This window comes from Aquila chrysaetos, chromosome 25 (assembly GCF_900496995.4).
Source record: "Aquila chrysaetos chrysaetos chromosome 25, bAquChr1.4, whole genome shotgun sequence".
NCBI classification, from domain to species: domain Eukaryota; kingdom Metazoa; phylum Chordata; class Aves; order Accipitriformes; family Accipitridae; genus Aquila; species Aquila chrysaetos.
This window is the reverse complement of record NC_044028.1, coordinates 6,778,705-6,800,362: the sequence shown is the minus strand read 5'-3', so window position 1 is coordinate 6,800,362 and position 21,658 is coordinate 6,778,705. Positions and strand designations below refer to the sequence as shown.

General features: G+C 38.6%; 2 protein-coding genes across 7 annotated transcripts in view; one reads left to right on the top strand and one right to left on the bottom strand.

The window, feature by feature from the left end:
- Positions 1–21,658, bottom strand: part of C25H7orf50 (chromosome 25 C7orf50 homolog) — a 135,315-nt gene that overhangs the window by 58,661 nt on the left and 54,996 nt on the right. The gene's annotated exons all lie outside the window — the stretch shown is intronic.
- Positions 1–21,658, top strand: part of GPR146 (G protein-coupled receptor 146) — a 75,995-nt gene that overhangs the window by 23,455 nt on the left and 30,882 nt on the right. For 2 of the 3 annotated variants that reach the window (XM_030001672.1, XM_030001675.2), the window contains exon 2: positions 2,372–2,413. The gene's annotated coding sequence lies outside the window, so the exon portion shown is untranslated. Of the gene's footprint in view, positions 1–2,371; positions 2,414–15,188; positions 15,298–21,658 lie in introns of all 3 variants that reach the window. The other variant, XM_030001673.2, reaches the window with a different exon arrangement.

Sequence of the window (21,658 nt, the reverse complement as noted above, 5' to 3'; positions counted from 1 at the left end):
CCTCAAGTTGCTTACATTACAAGACAAAAACCAGTAGGTTCAGCTCCCAGCAAAACTGCAAACCCACTTTAAGGCTGTCACTACAAAACTTGTTATTCATCTCCACAGGCTTATAGATGTGAAGAGCAGTGTGTATAGCTCAGCATTTCAGTTATGATTCATGTTGTGATTTAATCATTCCTGAAACATTGTTTGCTACATAAAAGAAATTGTACTCCAACAACAAGGATCGGAAAGCAAGAAAATCAGATCAATCCAGAAGAGGTACTGAATCACTAAGGAGGAAGGCAACGAGATACACGTTATCCTTGTGAATCTGGAGTAGGTCAGTAGAAGCAAAGCTTCTCTTTGGTGACTGCTAGGTGACCACTGTGGACAGAACCTTTCCCCAACCCACACCCAAGAGCTCCGCGAGCACACGACAGCAGTCCTCGGAATGCAGACCTCAGTACTGCACCTTGCCATGCGTGTAAATAAGTTTGTGCAACTTCGCCAGCTGAATTCAACGACGATTCACGTGCCTAATTCTAGTCATATCCATACCTACATGGATATGACGCCACAGACCACAACCAAGGCACCGAAGGACCACGTTAGTCAGGAGAAGCCATCTCCTGCGGCCTGTCCCTACACGGCAGGAGCTCCCAAAGCTCCAGAAGGTATTACAGCTGTTCCACAGGTGGGACTTCAGCAGTGAGAGCTATCAGCCAGCCCTCTTCACATCCACCAGTTTAACTACTTAAATCCTCCTTCCCACCTAACACACACAGAGGACGAGAGCTATCCACGTCCATTCTCTGCTCTAATGCACAGGGCAGCTGTCTTAGTAGGTCCTTGAACACAACTTAAATTTGTATGAAAGTCTAAACAGAAGATCCGCTGTTTCTTTGCATGAATTAGTGGCACATTCATTTCTGTTCTTGAGAAGAGGGGCCAGCCAGAGACTGCAACCAAACAGCCAGCCACTGCAGCATAGTTTTGAGACCAGTAGAGCCGGCGTTAGGTGATTTCCACCTGTGTGACACACCACAAATACACATTGGCCATAAAAATCCCTTTCTCTTAAGATCAAGACCACATAATAGTAACAGTTTGTGCTTCTATTTACTGTTCTTCATCAAATTATGAAACTAAAATTGCAAGCAAAATACTGGTTGCACTGTTTATTTTTCTTGGGCCCTTAAACGCCAGCCACAATATGTGAAACAGAGGGCACAGAGAGGCCAAGCGGAGCGGGGGAGCTGGGTGGCTCGGACTGTGACACGTGGTGGTAAAGACCAGAACCTGTGGCAATAGCAGAGAAAAGGGGAAGGAAAAATGTGCACCAGAAAGACATCAGATCTTTTACAGACCGTTACTGCACCTCTCAATAAAACTTAAATATAAAAAGAATGAAGCGGCACAGGCTGCTATCTTAAACCATTTTTTTCCCAAATAAAGTATTCTGCTTACCTTAAAATTCAGTCATAATTAAGTAGCCTTGAACTAGCTAATTTTGCTTTTTAGGGGAAAACTCATCTATTCTTAAAAGTTATCTTGCTCTCCAAATATTACTGTTCAATCATTTATCTAAGCTAAAACACTTAAACCTCTTTAATGACTATATATGTGTGTGTATATATATTTTTTTTTCACTCTAAGACATAGGGAAATTAGTGCTTTACTTCATTTTTCTTCTCCTTTAGATAAGTTACATCTGCATATTAAAATACTAGTTACAAATTTTGAGTGGTCAGATGTATTATACTTTTGTTTTTATAATTTAATAAAATATACTTGTTCCCCACATTTTTTTCCCCACAATGCGCAAAGGAGCAAATATATACTCAGTAACCAAAGTGAATTAGCATAACACAGTATGCCAAAACCACTACTTTTTACAATAACAAACCAAACTGGCATTTATCATAGTATCATATTACATGACAAATAGTTCCTATCAGGACTGCTATGTGTCAGTTTTAACCCACCAAGCATGACATTTTCAATGAGAAGAAAGTTATGTTTCTGTTTTTAGATCAATCTACAGCTTTTATTCAAGATCCTCAATTCACCTTCACAAATGTAAATAAAACCATCAACACCACTGTGATACATTAATTCTATCAACTTTTCAGCTACAGTCAAGCCAGTACATGCAGCAATTCAACACCAAACATCATGAACAATTGTTATAGATTTTTCTAATCACTGAGCAAAAACATTGTGTATTGTAAACGCTACACAGAGCATGATACAGTGAGATGTAAGACAAAAAAATGAAAGTTATCTGTATTTATCAGAATTGATTATATTTTCTTTTAATTTCTTTCAATCACCTACAAGCAACTGTTTCACCTTTTCTTTCTTTTCTTTTCTGTTTTCCTCCCAGTGGCTCAATCTCAGACTGACATTCTCCTGGGCTGCACCTCATGTAAGTACAGCTATAGCAATACAGTGTGACTAGTATTGTATACATTTATTTCACCAATGCACAACAGTGAAAATATTTACCAAAATTGGGACTTCTAGACCTGCTATTTACTTCTGTGAAAAGGTACTGGATTACTGAATCCTCACTGAAAAGTTAGCTAAAGCAAGCAGTATCTACCCCCAGATTGTCCTTCTTCTCAAAGATCACAAACTGGCCACCTAAGTAGTCTCACACAAAGATACATCCAATTTACTACGCCTTTACAGGTTTGTGAAATTTGGACTTCATGGAAGAATCCCATGATTTTAAGGCGCTCCAGGGCTCCTTGCCAGGCAGGGAAACCTCTGTCATCCAGAAAAACCACAGAAACAGACTGGAGGAACATCAGCACTCAGAAGGTTTAATTGGCATTATTTCTGGAAACTGCTTGCCAATCCATGTGAGGAAGGAATCAAAGATTTTCACAGATTGACAAGGGCCGATCAGGGAGGAGGCGAAAGGCAAAGCCAACACCTAGTCAATCAGCTTGGGCTAACCCTGCAGGAAAGACACACCTTTAACAAAGCCAAACAGATTAAAAGGAGACACACACAAAACCTGGTCTTCTCTGCGTGGTCGATACCATTCATCTGAGCACTGATGATGCAAATACCGTCAATACTCTGAGGGTGTATTTTCATGCAGCCTGAAGAATGTGCTCAAGTTCAAGAGTTAGCAACTGCTCAGAGTGGTGGGGAGTAGGTGAGTTGTTCAACCCTGTCTAGTTAGTGAGCAAAGGACTAGAAGCCAGGAATTATTTAAGGTTAACACCAACTCTGCCAGTACCGAGTGCTGTTCTGTTGCTCTCGGCAAGTCGCTTCATCTTCTTCATGTTCTCCTATGTACGATGAGCGTAACATTTTTGTGCCCAGTGCCCATCTCCCCAGTGTTTAATTCCCAATTTAATATTCTAGTCATAAATGCACTGCCTCCCTTTGATAATGTACAGTCAGTATCAATAGGTAACACTTTTTAAAAACTTATTTCCAACTATTGTGAAACAGGAGCTGAATGTTTATGGAGTAGTTATTTTTTATGCCAGTTTACCACAGGGCCTCTTTAGCCACAAGCTTACAGCCAGAGGCCCCAGGGCATTTTTGGGAATGGAAACTTTTTGAGTTCAGCTCTTAACAAATTTCCAGACTGCAGTATGTTTTTCATTAGTCTACATGGTGTTATAATAAATGATGCACTTCCTCTTTCATTTTATGATTTTTTTTAAACATGCAACAATTTTTCTGTGTCTGTTTTTTATTACTTTCAATATACTCAACCACACTAATCTTAGAGTCTATGTATAAAGACAGAAAGGATATATTGAGTAAGATATCAGCTACAGCAAGACAAGCTTCTAGTTTAAATTCTTCACTGAAGGCCGATCATAAACCCATTACATGTATGCAGCTCCACGGACAGCCATCCTTTTAGGGGCCATTGTTTAAAAAAAAAAAAAAAAAAAAAGTCCGTTATCCCAAAACCTAGAGTTGGCCTAGAAAAGACTCCTCTAAGGTATACACCTGCAAGACACTCAACTAAAAAAAGTTTGATCCCATTGGCCAGATACAAAACGTACAAAAACGTCCCTAAGCCTCCAGGTAACAGAATTACAAAAAGGTCTTTTTTTGCATAAAGACCAACCTGATACTTCTCTGTATAGTTTTGGTCTCCCCAGTACAAGAAAGCTTTCAATAAACTAGAGCAAATTGAATGGAGGAACACCAAGATAGCCAGGGGGCAGGAACACTTGCCCTGTGATGAGAGGTTGAGGGAACTGGGCTTGCTCAGGCTGGAGAAGAGAAGGTGTTGGGTGGACCTAACAACCACCATGTTGCACCTACAAGAGGCTTATTGAGAAGCCTGATTGAGGCTCTTTACAACGATGCATGGTGGGATGAAAAAAGGCAATGGGCGTAAGTTGAAAAACAAATGGATTCCAACATATAAGGGAATATCTATATTTTTTTTACCATTAGGACAGCCAAGTGTTAGAACAGGTTGTCCAGAGATTGCACAGTCTTCATCCTCAGAGATTTTCAGGATCTGGTCTGATCTCATAGCTGACGGTGCTTTGGGCAGGAATTTGGAAAGATGACCTCCTAAGGTCCTTTCCAACCCAAATTATTCTATGATTGATTCAGTCCAGTAAAAAATAGTTAAGATTTTAAATACCAGAAACAGAATGCATCCGGAATTTATTCAAACTGTCTTTTTATTTTTTTCTTACTATCTATTATAATCATAGGCATATTGGTTTGCTAATACTGTGGTGCAGTAATTTTTTTAAATAATCATAGAAAAACAGCTGTGGATAGCATTTAACCTCAGACTCCCAATTTCTTAACTGAAATCTTAATTGAAATCTTCCACTGGTGGCTATAGCTTTTTGAAGCAAAGTTCAGACAAGAGAAAAGAGGGCAAACAAAGATTTACCTTAATGAGTTTTGGACATATAATGACAACAGCCATCAATAAACTTCATAGTGAAATACCAGTGCCACAGTTAAAAGTGTTTTTTTTAAATTACCTCAGCTGTCTTTCCCTGAATGCAGCTCATAGAGACGCTAGGTCTAATCTTTCTTAGGGTGAAGTACCATGATCCTTTGATTGTCACATTGGATTCTTTGTAACACAGTATAAACTGGCCCCAGCAAATACAAACGTACTTATAAACAGCAGGTAACAGTGACCCAAACAACATCCCAACTATTTTAAAACTAGCACTACAAACAAACCATAGCGTAAGGGGAAAAGAAAGTTTCTTAAAAATAAAAATTTAAAAAAAAAAAAAAAATCAAACACCTAACATTTCAGAATTTAAGTCTCCATCCTAAAAACACAACCACCCACATTTAAATGAAGCCACAGTTCTTCGTGCTGTCTTGTCTTACCCAAAACTAGTTTGGTGAGCTCTGCAGGAGGTCAAAAGCAAATCAAAAGCAAATGCTTTTAACATTGTACTCTCAAACATCAGCTCTGAAATGTTTTCAAGGAATGTTCATCTCCTTTCCGGATGCATTTCCACACATCTTTGCTAGTAATTTAACTCAACACGTACATAACACAGACACTGCAATAATTCAAGATAGACAAGATGAGCATGTCAAAAGAGTTACAATGCTTCTAAGCTCACGCAAGCCAAGCTCACTACCCAAACTAGGGATTCCCTCGCATTCCCCTGTTCCACTCCGTTGGCTTGGTACATGTGCCACCTTCCCACCCACAGCCAATACTCTTCAATAGTTAAAATCAATGCTTATTATCACTTACTGCCATTTACCATACCCAGCGAAAGAAAGAAAGAAAGAAAGAAAGAAAGAAAGAAAGAAAGAAAGAAAGAAAGAAAGAAAGAAAGAAAGAAAATACAAGATTGTCTATACATTTGTTTCAAGAACATTGGGGAGGTCTTTTGGAGAAGGAAAGCGGAGAGATTTGAGAAAGAGAATATGAACTAACATTAATGAACGTTAACTAAACTAACATCAGTCTTTAAGACATATTATCCCAGCAAAATTCACACAGTTGGGGAAAAATACAGAAAATACGTATCTTTCTATAGGGTATATACATCTGGAAATACAAACATTATTGCCTCTGCTGATCCTTCCAAGGAAGAGCAATTCTCTACTACATGAGAGAAAGAGATTTGCCTATTTTAAATATGTTTTATATATAGTTGATACGCACAGTTTTTTTTAAGATAGCCTTTTATATTTTCCCTCCATACATAATTTTTAATAAGAATGTATTCCCAGGGGCTGACAGCATCAGGAAAACTAGGCTATGCCAACAAGAAGGGATTCCAGTCAAACATCATCATGTCTAGCATACTGTATTTCATTTACAAATCTTTGATTTCTAAATGAATGGCAGTTCAAAGTACACATTAAACACAGATACTTTCTGCTTATGTATGTAGAGATTGTTAGAGATTAAGCCACTTTTTAATTAAAGACTTAAGCAGGTGTCAGTTCGTGATACTCTTTGAATTTGGTTTAAACAGATACATGTTCCATGATTACCCAGCAGCACACTTTAAATACAAGCAGAATCAAAGAGATCTTCCTAAACAAAGCAAAGGAAAGCTGCTTTGTTGGATGGTTTGAAGTTTGGTACTAGTCATCTGTCATATATGGAACATCATATATTTAGTTGGAAAAAGCATTCTAGAACACTTCAAAAATAAACAAAAGCACTGCAAACAGCTATGAGACAGAACCCCAGGCCACACAAGACCTATTAATTTCAGTGGGGTTTTGTTCTGCCTCTATATATGCATCTAACTATACAAAGTTAATTTGCAGTATCAAGGCCTAAAACAGATAATTTAAAAGCATTCTAGACTCAAATAACCAGAGCTATAAACACGGAAATGGAATTATTTCTAAGTAATTTTTCTCTCACTGTCATACTTCAGAGTGATAGCCATGTGAAGAGTACCCTGTTTCTCCATTACTCGAAGGTTCTTTATTTGCTTTTTTTAAAGGAATTCCCAAGATTAAATTAAAGCCATCTGATGAAAATACCTTAATATTGACCTTCATATTTTGTTGTAATATATACTGAATTCAAGTGATTTCAAAAATTGTCCTGGATGCTTCTCATTTCAAGATGTTAAATATTGCCTCTTACAAATTTCCATTACACATTGTCCAACAATATTTGCTGCTCTGGACTACATGAACAGGGTAGTGAGGCACTAGAACAGGTTTCCCAGAGAGGTTGTGGATGCTCCATCCCTGGAAGTGTTCAAGGCCAGGTTGGATGGGGCTTTGAGCAACCTGGTCTAGTGGAAGGTGTCCCTGCCCATGGCAGAGAGGTTGGAACAAGATGATCTTTAAGGTCCCTTCCAACCCAAACCATTCTATGAGTCTATGAACTGACTTTTAATTCTTATAGAGGTAACGATAATAAAGTTTGTAGAAGTTGAGCACAGGTGACATTTTAGAATTTCATACTTATTACAAGTCCCTCCTTTCCAGGTCTCATTTCACATAAAGTGTAAAATATGGTTAGAACTGCCAAATGCATAAATTCTCTCAATCCTTTTTACCTGTCATATCATCAGTAACAGCTACCCTCAAACTGGTCTCCTAATCATCCTTTAAATGATGGCACTATACTTTAACATCTCTCCAGCGGTGTTTCATTGTCTTCAGGTGTCAGCTGTAAGAGCACACATGTAATCCCAGAATTTCGTAACTAGTAAATCACAAACTGAAGTCCCAAAGCCAAGACAAGGCCACTAGTAGAGCTGCGGGAAGAAAATAACAAGGGAGGCAGAGACAGCAATCTGCCAGCTGACTAGGTCAACGCATGGCGTGCAGCGGGTAGCAGGGAGGATGGCTAATGCAAACAGGGAGGCAGCACAATTGCCAAAACAAAGGACGCTGACCAGCTGGAGCTGTCATCTACAGGAACAAAGTACCAGCCTGCATCTCGGATGCTGGTTAATGGAAGCTACAGCATGACTGCAAAGTTTAAAAACAGCATAGCATGATTAGCACGAAAGCACAATTCCTGGAGCTTCAACTGACCCTAAAGAAAAGGCTAAGCACTCTCATAATAATCAGGTTTCCATTTTCAGATACTTTTTTCTACTTCTTTAGCATTAACTACAGCAATATTGCATACAGAGAAATCTGAAAAATAAAAAATGGTAGAAACCAAGACGTGTTTGACTGCTTCAGCAATAAAGTATAAATCTGGAATAACCACGAAGGCTTGAATCTCACAATATGCACCAGGGCAACTGAGAGCTACAACTGGCTCCTGAATTTTACCAGATTTTTGTCTGGAGACAGTGTGAAGAATCTCCCTTAGCCAGGAAGGAAAAATTATTCAAGTCAGGTAAGACTCTTTTAGCAGCTACAGTAGGCACAGGTTGTTAAGTGGATCTTTGTACGGCTGCTCCACCTCCAGCTTTATTTGCTGGGAGCTGGTTATGTAACTAACACAAGAGAAAATAACCATTTCGAGGTTGTTTTCCTTTGCAAGCTCTGGGCTGCCAGGAGGAACAGAGAATTCAAAAGCAGCTTCCCTTCTGTTGCTCTTTTGGGTGTTTCTCTTTGAAGTGGCACCCTAAGTGGCTGCTCATTCACCAGTTTTGTAGGTAGTCTTTAAAGCAATACTTTCCACCCTTCAAGCTTAAGTACAGAAACATACAATTAATTAAAGCAAGTTAGTGGTGTTATTATTTCAGCCTTTTATTTCTACTTGGTGTCAGACTCTAAGACTCAAGTCCTCTTTGTAGTAGGATTTCAGACACTCTGGAGAAAATGCTGAACTTTACAGACTGATCTGATATGGTTTGTGTAACACACAATCTAAGAAAAGCACTTAGCTATCGCTTAAAGGAAGAATTCATTCTAAAAATCTAGAAACAAAGAGTCAAACTCCACAATGGCTCTAACTACTTTGCAGTGTTACTGTGCTGTATTTAACTGATGGTTTAACCCTTCGTTCTGACATGCCTTTTTTTTAAATCACTTTTTTTCCCCCAAAAAAGAAGAGTAAGCCTAAAATTAAATTTTATACGGAATGATTGCAAAGTAGACTGATTAGGAAATCTTCGTATGTTAACAGACAAACGGACCACTTACCTGCCAGATGGCTTTAATGCAACAAAAAATGCATCTAATGCTGCTTACAATAGTAGTGGCCAAACACCACATTACTGGTTTCCAAATATTTTCCTGGTGTGGAATGTTTGTAAACCATCCTCTTGCGCTGCTGCCAAACTCCAGGAACACTCTCCAGGACAGTTTTAGTCCGTAACTAAAAAAATATCCCCACATTATTAAGAATTATTATGGAGAAAAGATTTCAGTGAATCTGTCCTAATAGAAAGGCGCTCTCCCATTTCCACATAGCGTGTATGTTGTTTATTTTCATTCTCTGAGCACAGGATTTTATAGCCATAATTACCTCATTTTCTCATAGTACAAACAGTCCAATTTTTATTCATTGAGGTCAACATTTTTGTTGCATTCTTCCTCTGTTTTTTTTTCTTCCCTTTAAAATTTGCTATTAACAACAAACACAATAGATTTATGCTATCAAAATACCTGTTGGGGTAGAGATTTATTAATAAATCGTATTTTCAAATGAACATGGATCAAAAGTAGCAATATTAAAATGGACAGCTTGAGGAAATGATGTTTTAAGTCCATTTCCATTCTCCACATCCTGTAAAAGAAATAGTTCTTCAACCATGCAACCTCATCTTAAAAGATATTTGTGCAAGAATTTTCACCAAAATCTGGAAGGCTTCAAGAAGCAATGTTCAGTCAAGCAGACTTCAGAAGATAGGAGTGCTTCGTGGTCAGCTGGCTATGAAATCCTGCTAGCTAGCCACTGTCTTGAGCATGCAATCTTGCTGCTTTACATCTTTTTAAAAGGGTTGAGGGGTGGGGAGGCTGCACCCAAGCATTTAGTAAGGAAGACAGTAAGGCCCTGGACTTTTTCCCTTCTTATACATCTCCTCTCCTGTTTCTCCTGTGCTGCAAAGTGAGCTGCAGTGCCTTCAGCCTGTCCTGTAGTCTTCACCAAATACACCCAGAGGGTTAAGGCCCTTCCTCCATCCCCACCACCTGAGGTCTGCAAAGGGAAGAGCTGCTGAAAGCCTGGTAACAGGAAAAGGTCAGGAGCAGTGTATTATATTCTGTATGTTTGGATTACCCCACAGTAGCTAAACAAACTGATTTAATGTCTAACGACATTTTCAAACAATAGCTAATAAAATTATCCAAAGTATGCAGAGACACAAGATGCACACAGATGCACCAGAATACGTCTCTAATACATCCACACAAGCAACGATCTAACAGTGAATTTCAGCAGTTTGGCCATTCAAATTAGAGGTCAAATACAAAGAAGCCCAAGTTAAAAAGCCTACTGACTAGAAAAGACTCAAATACTCGTGCCTTGCCATTATTATTACTCCCATTTGTATGCAACTATCAGTTTTCATCTTACATTTTTAGCATAGAACCACGTTTTTGAAACAGAATCATGGTCTTTTCAAAACAAGTAAATAAAAGGCATGCTACTGAAGTGAATCACAAGCTCTGAATACTTTTGGAAAGCTTCTCCGAATTAGCTGGGTTAGCAGGTCTGAGGGATTTTTGCTAAAACCACATGAGGATCCTGAGTCATGTCAGCAGAGGAAGGAGCTGCAATGGATCCAGATGGTATCGCTCCTCTCCCAGCCTGTTTGCCACCGACCCTCTGTTGGAGGTTCCCACTCCTGTAACGATGGAGCTGGCACAAGGAAAATCAGAGTCGTGCACCCGTCTCAGCAGCTCGAGTTCACTGCAATGCCCCTTAAAAGCGCGCACACCTTCGCGGTCCGTTTTGGAAATCAAGCTGCGAGAGCGCAGACGCGCGCGTCCCTCACCAGAAGGGAGCCTGCGTCGTCCCGCCGGGGCCGCGCAGCATCCAGCTACCGCAGCAAGTTTCACCAGAGCTCATCGGCGAACGGCCCGTAGGGAAAGCTGGTTGAATTTCTCAAACCAGAGACGCTGGTTCTGAAGAATGAATGTATGATTAATGGGGTTGCAGCACTGGTACAATTGTGGTCGCCTTTTTAAAGTTTTCCATCAAAGTTCTTACAACCTGAAATATTGTAGCAGATTAAAAAATGAAAGGGACTAAAAGCTGTGCTCGTATAAAAGGCAGTTCTAAAGCAACTCCTCCGAAATTTTCAAGTAAGTCTTGCTTATTTGCACATTCAATTTCCTTTTTTTTTTTTTTTTTTAAGTAATTACCAAAGCATTTTCGGGCATGTTATGACCAAATACAAACTTGCTGAATACTCATGCTAAGATAAAACACAAATAAACAGTCCTGAATGAATCCCATTAATATTACATCTTGTTTCTACGCTTAAAACAACAGTACTGAAAAATAAGAAGAAATGTCAGTGGGGACTGGCCACATTCTGTGCAATGAACGAGGAGATCTTTGCCTACAGCACAGTATTTTTATCATGTACCACCAACTGTTTGCACTCCTCTGAAGGTACCATCATTTCAGCTTAAGATAAAAGTATACTGAGGAATATTTCGGATAATCCTTTTATATAAATAACTATTCTTTATAGACAATTTACACATGGGTATGAAGGGCCCAAATGTACACCACTAATTCACTAATGCCATAGTGATGCTTCAACAAAACCACTTCAGCTCATAAAAATAATATTCTGGCAACCACAATCCTAAATAACTACTTTCACTTTAACCTTGTGATTTGTTTAATCCATCTGAATCAGTAACTCTACCTAAGTTACTGCACAGAGCACTCCTAAAAGATGAACTTTTGAAAGTCATTGTATTGCCAAACAAAATTGAACAGAACTTCCTAGTTTTTGCCTTATTTAGCTCCTGTAAGTAAAAAAATATTATCAGAATTATCTATCAATTCATATCAGATGTAGCAGCATGTCAGAAACATCAGCACCTCAAACATATGGTGGCTTCATCATCTGAACTACTACAAATTATTCTGTAAACAAAACCCTGCACTGCTCGAATACAACTTTTATATTAACAAAGTTACTTGTAATTACGAACTTTAGGACTGTGCATTAACTTCATAGAACCATCAGCAATGAGAACTGTATTTGGGGGAGGATGGGCAGGGACCTGCCGTATTTAATTCAGCATATTAATCAAGCTAATAGCAACAGTATACTGCTTCGGAAAATTAAGCATGTGAGGAGACCCCCAAGGCTTCTGTGATCCCTGATGCTTAGTGGTGGTAAAGAAAAAGTGCACTGGGTTATGTATGTGTTTCATGCTCATACTGGACTCCTATCCAGCTGAAATTCTACCGTGTGCACAGAAAAAATATCTGGCTTGTGTTTAAAGGTGTTTTACGTATGGGCTAATTCTCCTGGCAGATCACAGAAGAGGCTCCATCTTCACTGAGGCTGGCACTTGCTTACTTTGCAATGAGGCAGAGTTAAAAAATAAGTCACTAAAGTAAACCTCAAACATCCTTGTTCACCATTTCATTCAGTCCCCTTGCACTGCTGTCTGGCCAGGACCGAGTCTCAGCACAAATTCCCCTGGGTCTGCCACAAGAAATACCTGTGCAAGATCTGCAAGTATGGATATTGTTAAAATTTGGACCTTTTTGGTCAAAGCATGACAGTTTCCTCTGCCCCACAACTACCCCAAGTTACTCCAGACAATCAGGGACAAGTGATACTTACGTAGCATAATTGTGTAGGTGATTATATATCTTTACATTCAAACAAGCCTTGGGGAAAGTGTGCTAGACAAACCCGACCAGGATAATGTAAAAACTATGAGGCTGTGGGCACTGCAAACTGAAATAAGTGATGGACTGGCGGGGCCTGTAAGAGCAAGCAGCCACCTCTATAAAACCAAGAGAGCACCAGACTTGAAGGAGCCGCGTTATTACCTTCTGCTCTCCCTAGAGACCGAAGGAGTACTATTCCATCTCCCAATCTCTGCATTTTTCTCCTGCAAAAAGCCTATATGCTTAAGTTTATGAGGTCTGAATTTCAAAAGGAAAGCACACTTCACCTTAAACTCTATGCCCAACTGTCACTAGTATTTTATCAAATGTAAATCAACACAGTTTGGGGGTTTTGCTCTGTGTTTCAAAATATAAACCATACATAATGGCTTAACCAAACGAGTGATAAGCATGAAATATTACAAACCATTAAAAAAAGGAAAAAGCATAATCCTGGGCTGCCCCACATCGTCTCCTCATAGAAATATTACCTCTGAGATTAAAGAAGTGCTTGTTTATTTAACAATTTGACCAATGTCCAACAATAGAACATTTAATGGAAAATATTAATGTAGGACCTACAAACAGAGCTGCTATGTTATAAAGATTGTAAATAGAGACTTGGGGGTTTTTTACTTTAATATAAACAATAAAAGCTTAGCCAAAAGGAAAAAAAAAAATAACTGAACTAGGCAACAAAAAAAAGAACTGAACTAGGCAACAAAAAAAAGAACTGAACTAGGCAAATACTCCACCTGGAGTACTGCGTTCAGCTCTGTGGCCCCCAACATCAGAAGGACATGGACCTGTGGCGCAAGTCCAGAGGAGGGCCACGAAGATGATGAGAGGGCTGGAGAACCTCCCCTATGAGGACAGGCTGAGAGTTGGGTTGTTCAGCCTGGAGAAGAGAAGGCTCCAGGGAGACCTTAGAGCAGCCTGCCAGTACGTAAAGGGGGCCTACAAGAAAGCCGGAGAGGGACTTTTTATAAGGGCATGTAGGGACAGGACAAGGGGTAATGGCTTTAAACTGAAAGAGGGTAGATTTAGGTTAGATGTAAGGAAGAAGCTCTTTATTGTAAGGGTGGTGAGGCACTGGAACAGGTTTCCCAGAGAGGTTGTGGATGCTCCATCCCTGGCAGTGTTCAAGGCCAGGTTGGATGGGGCTTTGAGCAACCTGGTCTAGTGGAAGGTGTCCCTGCCCATGGCAGGGGGGTTGGAACTGGATGATCTTTAAGGTCCCTTCCAACCCAAACCATTCCATGATTCTACGAAATACTTAGATTGTAAATACTGACAATCAAAAAAGTTCCCAGGCATTAACCCTAGAGTCTACCTTAGAGTCCTACTGTGAAGTTTTAGCTTATAAGATACTGTAAGAATAAAAACAAGCAAGTAATGGTATAAAATAAGAAAACACACGTGTATTACATACACTAAAGAAAATACACATGCTACATACATGCCTAACATGAATAACAAATTCTTCATTCATTTTAAGGGTCAACTCCTTTTTGCTTGATAAATAAAAGCATATATTACACTTTACTGCTTTGGGGAGGAAGGAAAACACATAAATTAGTACTTCATTACAGTTTAAAAAGGCAAATTATTTAAGGACTATTTGTATTCAAGCTAAGTAGACAGAATCATATTACATGCTTTTTATTCAAATGGAAAGAATTTACATTTACCTACCATCTCATTAAAACAAGATGATATAGCAGTAGCATTTTCCTTAACTCTTTTTTTTTTTTTAATTAAAATGTTCTTTTTGAATGCTTAAAATAATTCTGAGGTTTACAGTAAAGTATTTTTTAAAACATACATTGGCTCTTTTTCAGGTCTAATGTTGGTTACTGTCTAAACTCTCCAGAGACCAAGTGGATGTTACAGGCTTTTGCTAAATAGCATTGTTTTTCAAAGGCGGGAAGGGATATGACTCCTGACAAACACAGCTGTGATGAGTAGCTCCAAAGAAAATCAAATTTTACTAACATAATATTTTTGCCAGTTTGGCTTATTTTGCTTCAAGTTTATTACTCTGTTAACATGCACAGCTTTGCAGAATAGTACTCCTATAGTAAAAATTCTTTTTTTTTCATACCAAAAAGCTCTCTCTGTTCGATATAGCCACTATTTGTCTGCTCTTACGTAACTATACCAAAGGTTGAACTGTTCTCGAACCACAGTAATGTCCTTTCAGTTTGTCCTTTCCAAAAACCGACCCCTAAAAACCCCTTTCACAATTACGAACACAGTACGCAGAATAGTCCTTACGACAGGATCAGGCCCCCTGTTTTTGCAACAGCCCTCTGCGCCAATAAGAGCGTGCAGCTGAAGCTTAAAGGATTATGTGCATCTATGTGCAGGGGAAGTCACGTGTATACACAAAGTTCGGTGCCCCTACCGAGGGCAGTGCAGCGGCATCAGCGGTCTTTTTCTAAGCTCTCCCATTATTTCCTCCTACTAGAGAAATGAGATATTGGAGTTTCTGCTGAGCTCACTTTTGAAAAGGGTCTGACTTGATGGGCAAAATGTTTCTGCCAACCATCAAGGGACAACAAGGCACTGCCTACCAGGTGAGATTTTAAGTTCACCTTTTAGATTGCTTTCGCTTTTTAAGAGCCTAGAAACAATTCACATTAATGCACATAAACCCTGGATCAGTGAAAATGAATAGTACCATTGTTAGAAACCAATGTTCAGTTTTTAGATAACAGTTCTTTAGGAAAAACGTCATTGTTTAAATTTGTCATGCTCCTACTTTTTTCTGGTTGTCCAAAAGAAAGTTACAGTAGGCTTTTTCTTATGCGTATCAATTGTCATGCTCTTGCACATTAGGCTGGATTTGTCATTTACTGTATCTTTATGTACTGAGTATGAGCTTTTAAGTTTTTTATTAATTGCTCTGAATAGATGAAATATCAATTTTTCTGTATATTAAATCCAGAAGTATAACAGTATAGCCAAAGTATAGCAGAGGAATTGATCAAAAGTTAATCTGATTAGTCTTTAATAAAGCAAAAAAGTTTTCAAACTGAGATACTTATGAATCTTCTATTCATAGCATAATAATAAAACACACAGCAAACCATACTGTGAAATATTACTGCAAAGCAGCTAAAAGACACAGCAGCAACTAATTAACTAATTAATCACAATTAAGCTGCATTTTCATTTATATTATAAAAGAAGGTAAGCCAAAGGCAAACTTCAAAGCACCAAAAATTTCCTAACTGCTTTCAGCAGAAGCTTTGAATAAGCAGAATGACTGCTGTCCTTTTTAGCCTCCATAAGCATTTTTAACTACGCTAATCACCATGATATTTGCAAATCTGTTTTCTACTCTACTTAGCAAAAGACCTACTTTCCTTTAGGGCTCTGTCAGGTGCACTTTATGCCCTTTTTATATAAATGCTAAAGCAGCATAAAAAGGCAGCACCCTATTTCTCTTGCCAGCATCACATCCTTCAAGTACTTGATTGGCCCCATCATTTAAGTGAAAGCAGTATCCCATGGATTTCAACATAAGTTGGACTGATTCTGAAAGGATGAAAAAAAGTTAGTCAAATGTCTGGACAAAGTGATTCATGTGAACGTCTATGTTTGTGATCTGCACATCAGAATGATTCATTTGAACTTCTGCGTGCAGGATCTGAACATCAGATAAGAGTTTATCAGAACACTCTGCATATTTTCCACAACAGCTAAAACATGTAAGGCTCATTTAAGTGAAGATAGACTAGTAGGCTCCAGTGACCTCCCTACAAACTGCGGTTTACTGTTGGTATGCACTCTGTGTCTGTGTGGGCTATGTAAAAACAACCATTTATCAATCATTACTAAGAAGCTGGCTCTGTGACAAACTAATTACTCCTCAGGTTTCCACCCATTAGCACAGGAGGAAGCAGATTATAAATTTATTTTATATATCAAGGCTCTATACAGCTCCTGCAGTAACAAAATCTGCTACATAATCATGCTTTCTTGCTGTGGTGTGCAAGATTTTTAAAAATGTGTGTACATATCAAGGACACTTAGAAATCTTTAAAAAAGAATCTGTTCAAATTAAAAAAACAACCAGTAATTGCTGCATGGCATGTGAGTCAATACACTGCAATTAGTAAGCACTAGTATTTATTTCAATGTAATTTATTTGGCTGTAGTCCCAGGAATTTGTACAAATCCTAACCATGGCTTCCCAAAATACCGTGGATTGGAAGGAATGTGCATAACAGGTGGCTACAGGTAATATACTCAAGGTATAACTTCACAGATGTTTTTGTAATGGGAGACTTCAGGTTTAGAGAGTCCTGGTTTACAGAGGTCCCAGACTCCTTTCCACATTTCTTCCCCCAAAATTACTTTTGGTTTTTTGCCCTTGGAAACATTTGCCCAGTCTCATACTGGGCTGGAAAAAACACCACCTGTTAAGACTATCTAAGGAAGCATCCCCACACACACACCTGTGAAAGTATGGCCAAGGACTCAAATCAAATCATCAATACTTAAACCTGTCAAACTCTTTGCCAGCATCCTAGAACAGAAAGTGCTAAAGGTTATTACTGGCTTTTTCAAGTTTGATGGAAGGGTCATTCCATACATATAGGTGCAATGGGAAGCCTTGTAAGAAATCAAGATTATTGGTAGAAAATGTTGATGAATAAGGGGTTAAAAAAACCCCTGTCACTGATAAAGTGGAGTGGGAGTGGCACATGACAAGCAGTAGATGGACAAATCAGAACCCATCCATATCAGTAAGATGCCTCTTAATTTCAAGCCCCTGGTAAATGAAAATTCCTACTCCAAACCTTACAGTCTAATAATAGCCACCCTTAGATCAGAATTACTATTATATTAGCCCTCCTAGAATGTAAAATTAAAATATTTTATTCAGACATTATAAATGGAATAAGATGCAAGCAGTAAATATGCAAGTTCATCCAAGAGGCAGCTAGAAAATGATATTTCCTTCACCAAGCAATAGAAATTAAAAGCCACAGGAGTATCAAGAACAAGATGTTTCAGACTTGTGAACAATTATCAGAAAGATACCTGTTTATCTCCAACGGATGTGACAAATTCTGAAGTCATTTCAGCCTTAGCACAACTCTGCTGAGGGCCAATTTTCCCCTTCAAACTCTAAACTCAAACTGGTTTTATACTCATTCTTATAAATGTTATCTGAGAAAGAACCATGTTGGTATTTTTGCATTTACTGGAAACCTGGTCCCTGCAGTCTGAGTCTGTTTCACAAGAGTTTCCTACATGGTCAGCGTGATGGCTTGTTGATAAGTCACCGGGTCAGCTTTCACCAATGTTTCTAATAGGAAATGGCATTACATTATAGTTTCCAGGAAAACTACCATCTGTGTCTCCTGTCAGTCTTTGCAGTTGGCAGCAAAATATCTGTGGGGAATGCTTTCATACTGCCAAATTTCAGCAACGTTCCCTGTCACAAGTCCTAAGCATGGGTGAAGCTAACAAACAGTGGGTTAAGATAAGAGCTGGTGTTTCCACCCTGCCAACGCAACGAGCCAACTCATTTAGAGAGTGATTCCATCAGAGTCGGTGTACCTTTGACGCTCTGTCCCTGGGATAAATTCAGTCTGCAATATCTAGAATAGGGATAATTGCCATTAATTTTGATTGGCAAGAATTCGTTTTCTTTACTGGAGTGATGCTGATTTACGTGGACCAGAAGCACAATGTTCAGTTCATATACCTTCCTTACCTGGAACCTGAGCAACTCCAAAATGCTGGAAATGCAGAGATCTAGCCACTTGCCATCTAGTAAGAGGTGCAAATGATCTGTTTGCACCTATGATCTAAACAAAAATATTAGCTAAACAAACAAATTTACAAAAAAAACCCTGTCCTGTAATTTTATATTTTCTCAAATATTTAGAAGGCCTCAGCAGAAAATTTTGAATTTGTCTCCATGATCTGATGATCTTTACATAAAAAAAGGAACGTATAAGTTTCATAAACATTTTTTTCCCAAAACCAGTCTTAACTGACTTGTTCTACAGTTTAAGTGTCTGTAGATACTGGGGGGAAAAAGACCCTGTAGTTAAACATTGATGATTATCATATAAGGTCGATCCTTTAATGAAATCACCCACCTAGTGTATTCAATTCCTTAAGTCAGAAAAAATGAACTAAATACTTTCATTAAAAACAGCAGGACAAAGTGCATCTAGAGTATAAATCTACTAAGTCCCAGCTATTCTGAACATCAACATCATGATAGTAGGAATGCTTTCTGAAGGTGTGTGTAATCCTTGTGAGATCCATTGAGTTGAAATATTTCGTATGAAGAGAAACCGCAACTTACATTCAGTTTTAAATTGAATGAAAATATTTGCTACAGTTAATGGGCTTGTGTGCTCTCCAAAAAACTGGAATTGCATGTTTTAATTAAGTCTTTTGGTTTCTGTGGCTCACCAGTTATAAGCACAGTGGAAATTCTGCCACAGGTTAAATTTTTTAAAATATTTTTTTCACAGAATCAGTTAAAAAACTGAATATATATAGCAACTTTCAATCATCCCGATACTGAATTTTATTTAAGTTTGTTGCCACTTAGTTTTAAAGTAGAATAGCTACATCAAAATCAGCTTCCAAGTGCTCTGAAAACATGGACCAGGAACTGCAGTAGTGCTAATGGGCTGTTCGTATTCGCCACTCTGAACGGCACTGTCTGCTCTGCTGATGCTTAAAAGCTGTCACTTCTTGTATTCCAATTAGTCAACTTTACAAAATCCAGAACTCAAAGCATCTTATGAAGCCTATTTTCTAATATTACATTCATTCTAATTATTCCTGTTATTTAATACACCCGTAAGTTACTGGAAATGAATACGAACACTAGGAAAAATACAGGGGTTTTATTTTGCATATAACTCCTTTTTTTAAGAAGAGTATTACCTAGTGGATATTTGGGTCTCTCAAAACTGTATCTCATTTCAGAAACCCAGTCAGCTAAGGCTTGTAGACAAATACAGGTAACTGCTGCATAAATTCATTCTGCCTGATGGAATACCCTATCTTTAGAACTGCACAAAAATAAGATATTTCACTTTTTGCAGCAATGAAATCTTAAACCACAGCACGCCTACGATGTATTAAAAGCTGCACCATTCACTCTCTGGTGAATCCTTTCTCGCTGTGCATAAATGTTAAAAAAGAAAAGATATGTCAGGTTTTCCATATGGAGGCTCTTTTGGAATTCAGTGATAAAGCTAAGTCAGGAAGAGGTGGAGCAGGAGACCAGTCACTCTCATCTGATACTGGGACACTGAGAGAAGTTAACAAAACATGATCGAGTTTATAGAGTTAACCCATGCAGAGCCCCCAGTGCAGCTGCTCCTGAGCAGCTGTGAGGAGGGCACAGCCATCGGCAACCTAACTCCTGCAGAGGCTCTATTACAAAGAAATAAACAGCATAAAAGGAGAAGGATTTATCTAGAGTGGCAGATATGCCTGGCAGATAGCATCTGTGTCTGAACAGGGGACTCCTTCCACACAGATCTTTAGGGCCCTTAATGCCGGACTATCTCCTCTCTACAGAACTCAGTCTCCCCATTTTGCAGGAATTTAATTTGCCTCTTCTACCCCACAGCACTTGGTTATTACAACCTTCCAGACCACTACCACACCGCCACTTTTTAACAGATGTAACAGTCTCTTAAAAACACGCTTTGGCAGTTTTTATTATGGTTTCCAGAGTAGTTGATCTTTTTTGTCTGTCTTTATTGGAGTGTATTATCTGTTCTCATAAGGTTTAAGCTGCTTAAAAATTGAGGGGGGGGGGGAAGAGAAAAGAAAGCAAATCCAGTTATCTGTTTCACACATGTTGTTTTGAGCCATCTTCTATGAACTCTGAAGACTGAAGAAATTTCTTCAGTTCTAACCTAATATACAGAAAATGCGCATCATGAAAAACAGTTGCCATAACCTAAAATCAAGTTTTCCTCTCTTTCTTCCAAACCAAAGGAGAATCTGAACTCATTTGTTGATGTTTACTGATCTGTGACAGCAATTTGCAGAGACTTACTTCTGACATGGCCTTACACAAACTCAGATTCCCAAAGAGATGAACAATCTAAATAGAAACAAAAAGTGTGCATCTGACATTGTTAATAGTTTTATATTATATGGAAAATTATTAGAATAACAATAATGGTGATTGTGATGTAAACAAAAGGTTAAAACAGAAAAAAAAAAACTTGCATCTATTTAGTAGGTTGCCAAGAGGCCGGGGCAGTAAGCAGATTATCATGGCACAAGTGGGATTTGAATGACCAGGTAGCTGCTATACGGATGATTCACCACAAAGGTGGTGCTTACAGAATGAAAGAATAAACAAGTGACAAGTGGTTGCCAGCATCTGTGGAACAATAAAAAAAGTCACCTAGCAAGTGAGAGGCAGGCCCACAGGAAGGAGCTAAGTTTTGAAGTGCTCTGAAGACAACATATATTCAGAATTTCTGGAAAAGCAGAGAGTGAGCAACCTCAAAGGATGACCAAAACAAAATGTGAAAACTGATTTCAGAACCATGAGTATCCCTGTACTCATTCCACTTGTAACAAATACACCCTTATTAGTTCCTGAAAATTCAATTTTTATTGTTGACTCAACATGCCTAAGAACAGCCTGAGATGTCCCACGGGAAAGTAACAGAGAAGTTAGAAGGGAAAGAATACCATACTTGGAAACCTTGTGATACGTCTGATATGATATCGTGTATGTGTCATATAAGCAAATGATGATGAGGGTGCAGCATTAACTGTAATAGAGTCATCAGGGAGAGATAAAGAAAAAACAAGGGCCAGGCAGATGTGAAAAAAAAAGTTTTTTAAAAAAATGGGGAAATGTATATAAGCATTTATGTCTGGACAGGACGCTGGACAGGAATAACACTGGACTTGGACCAA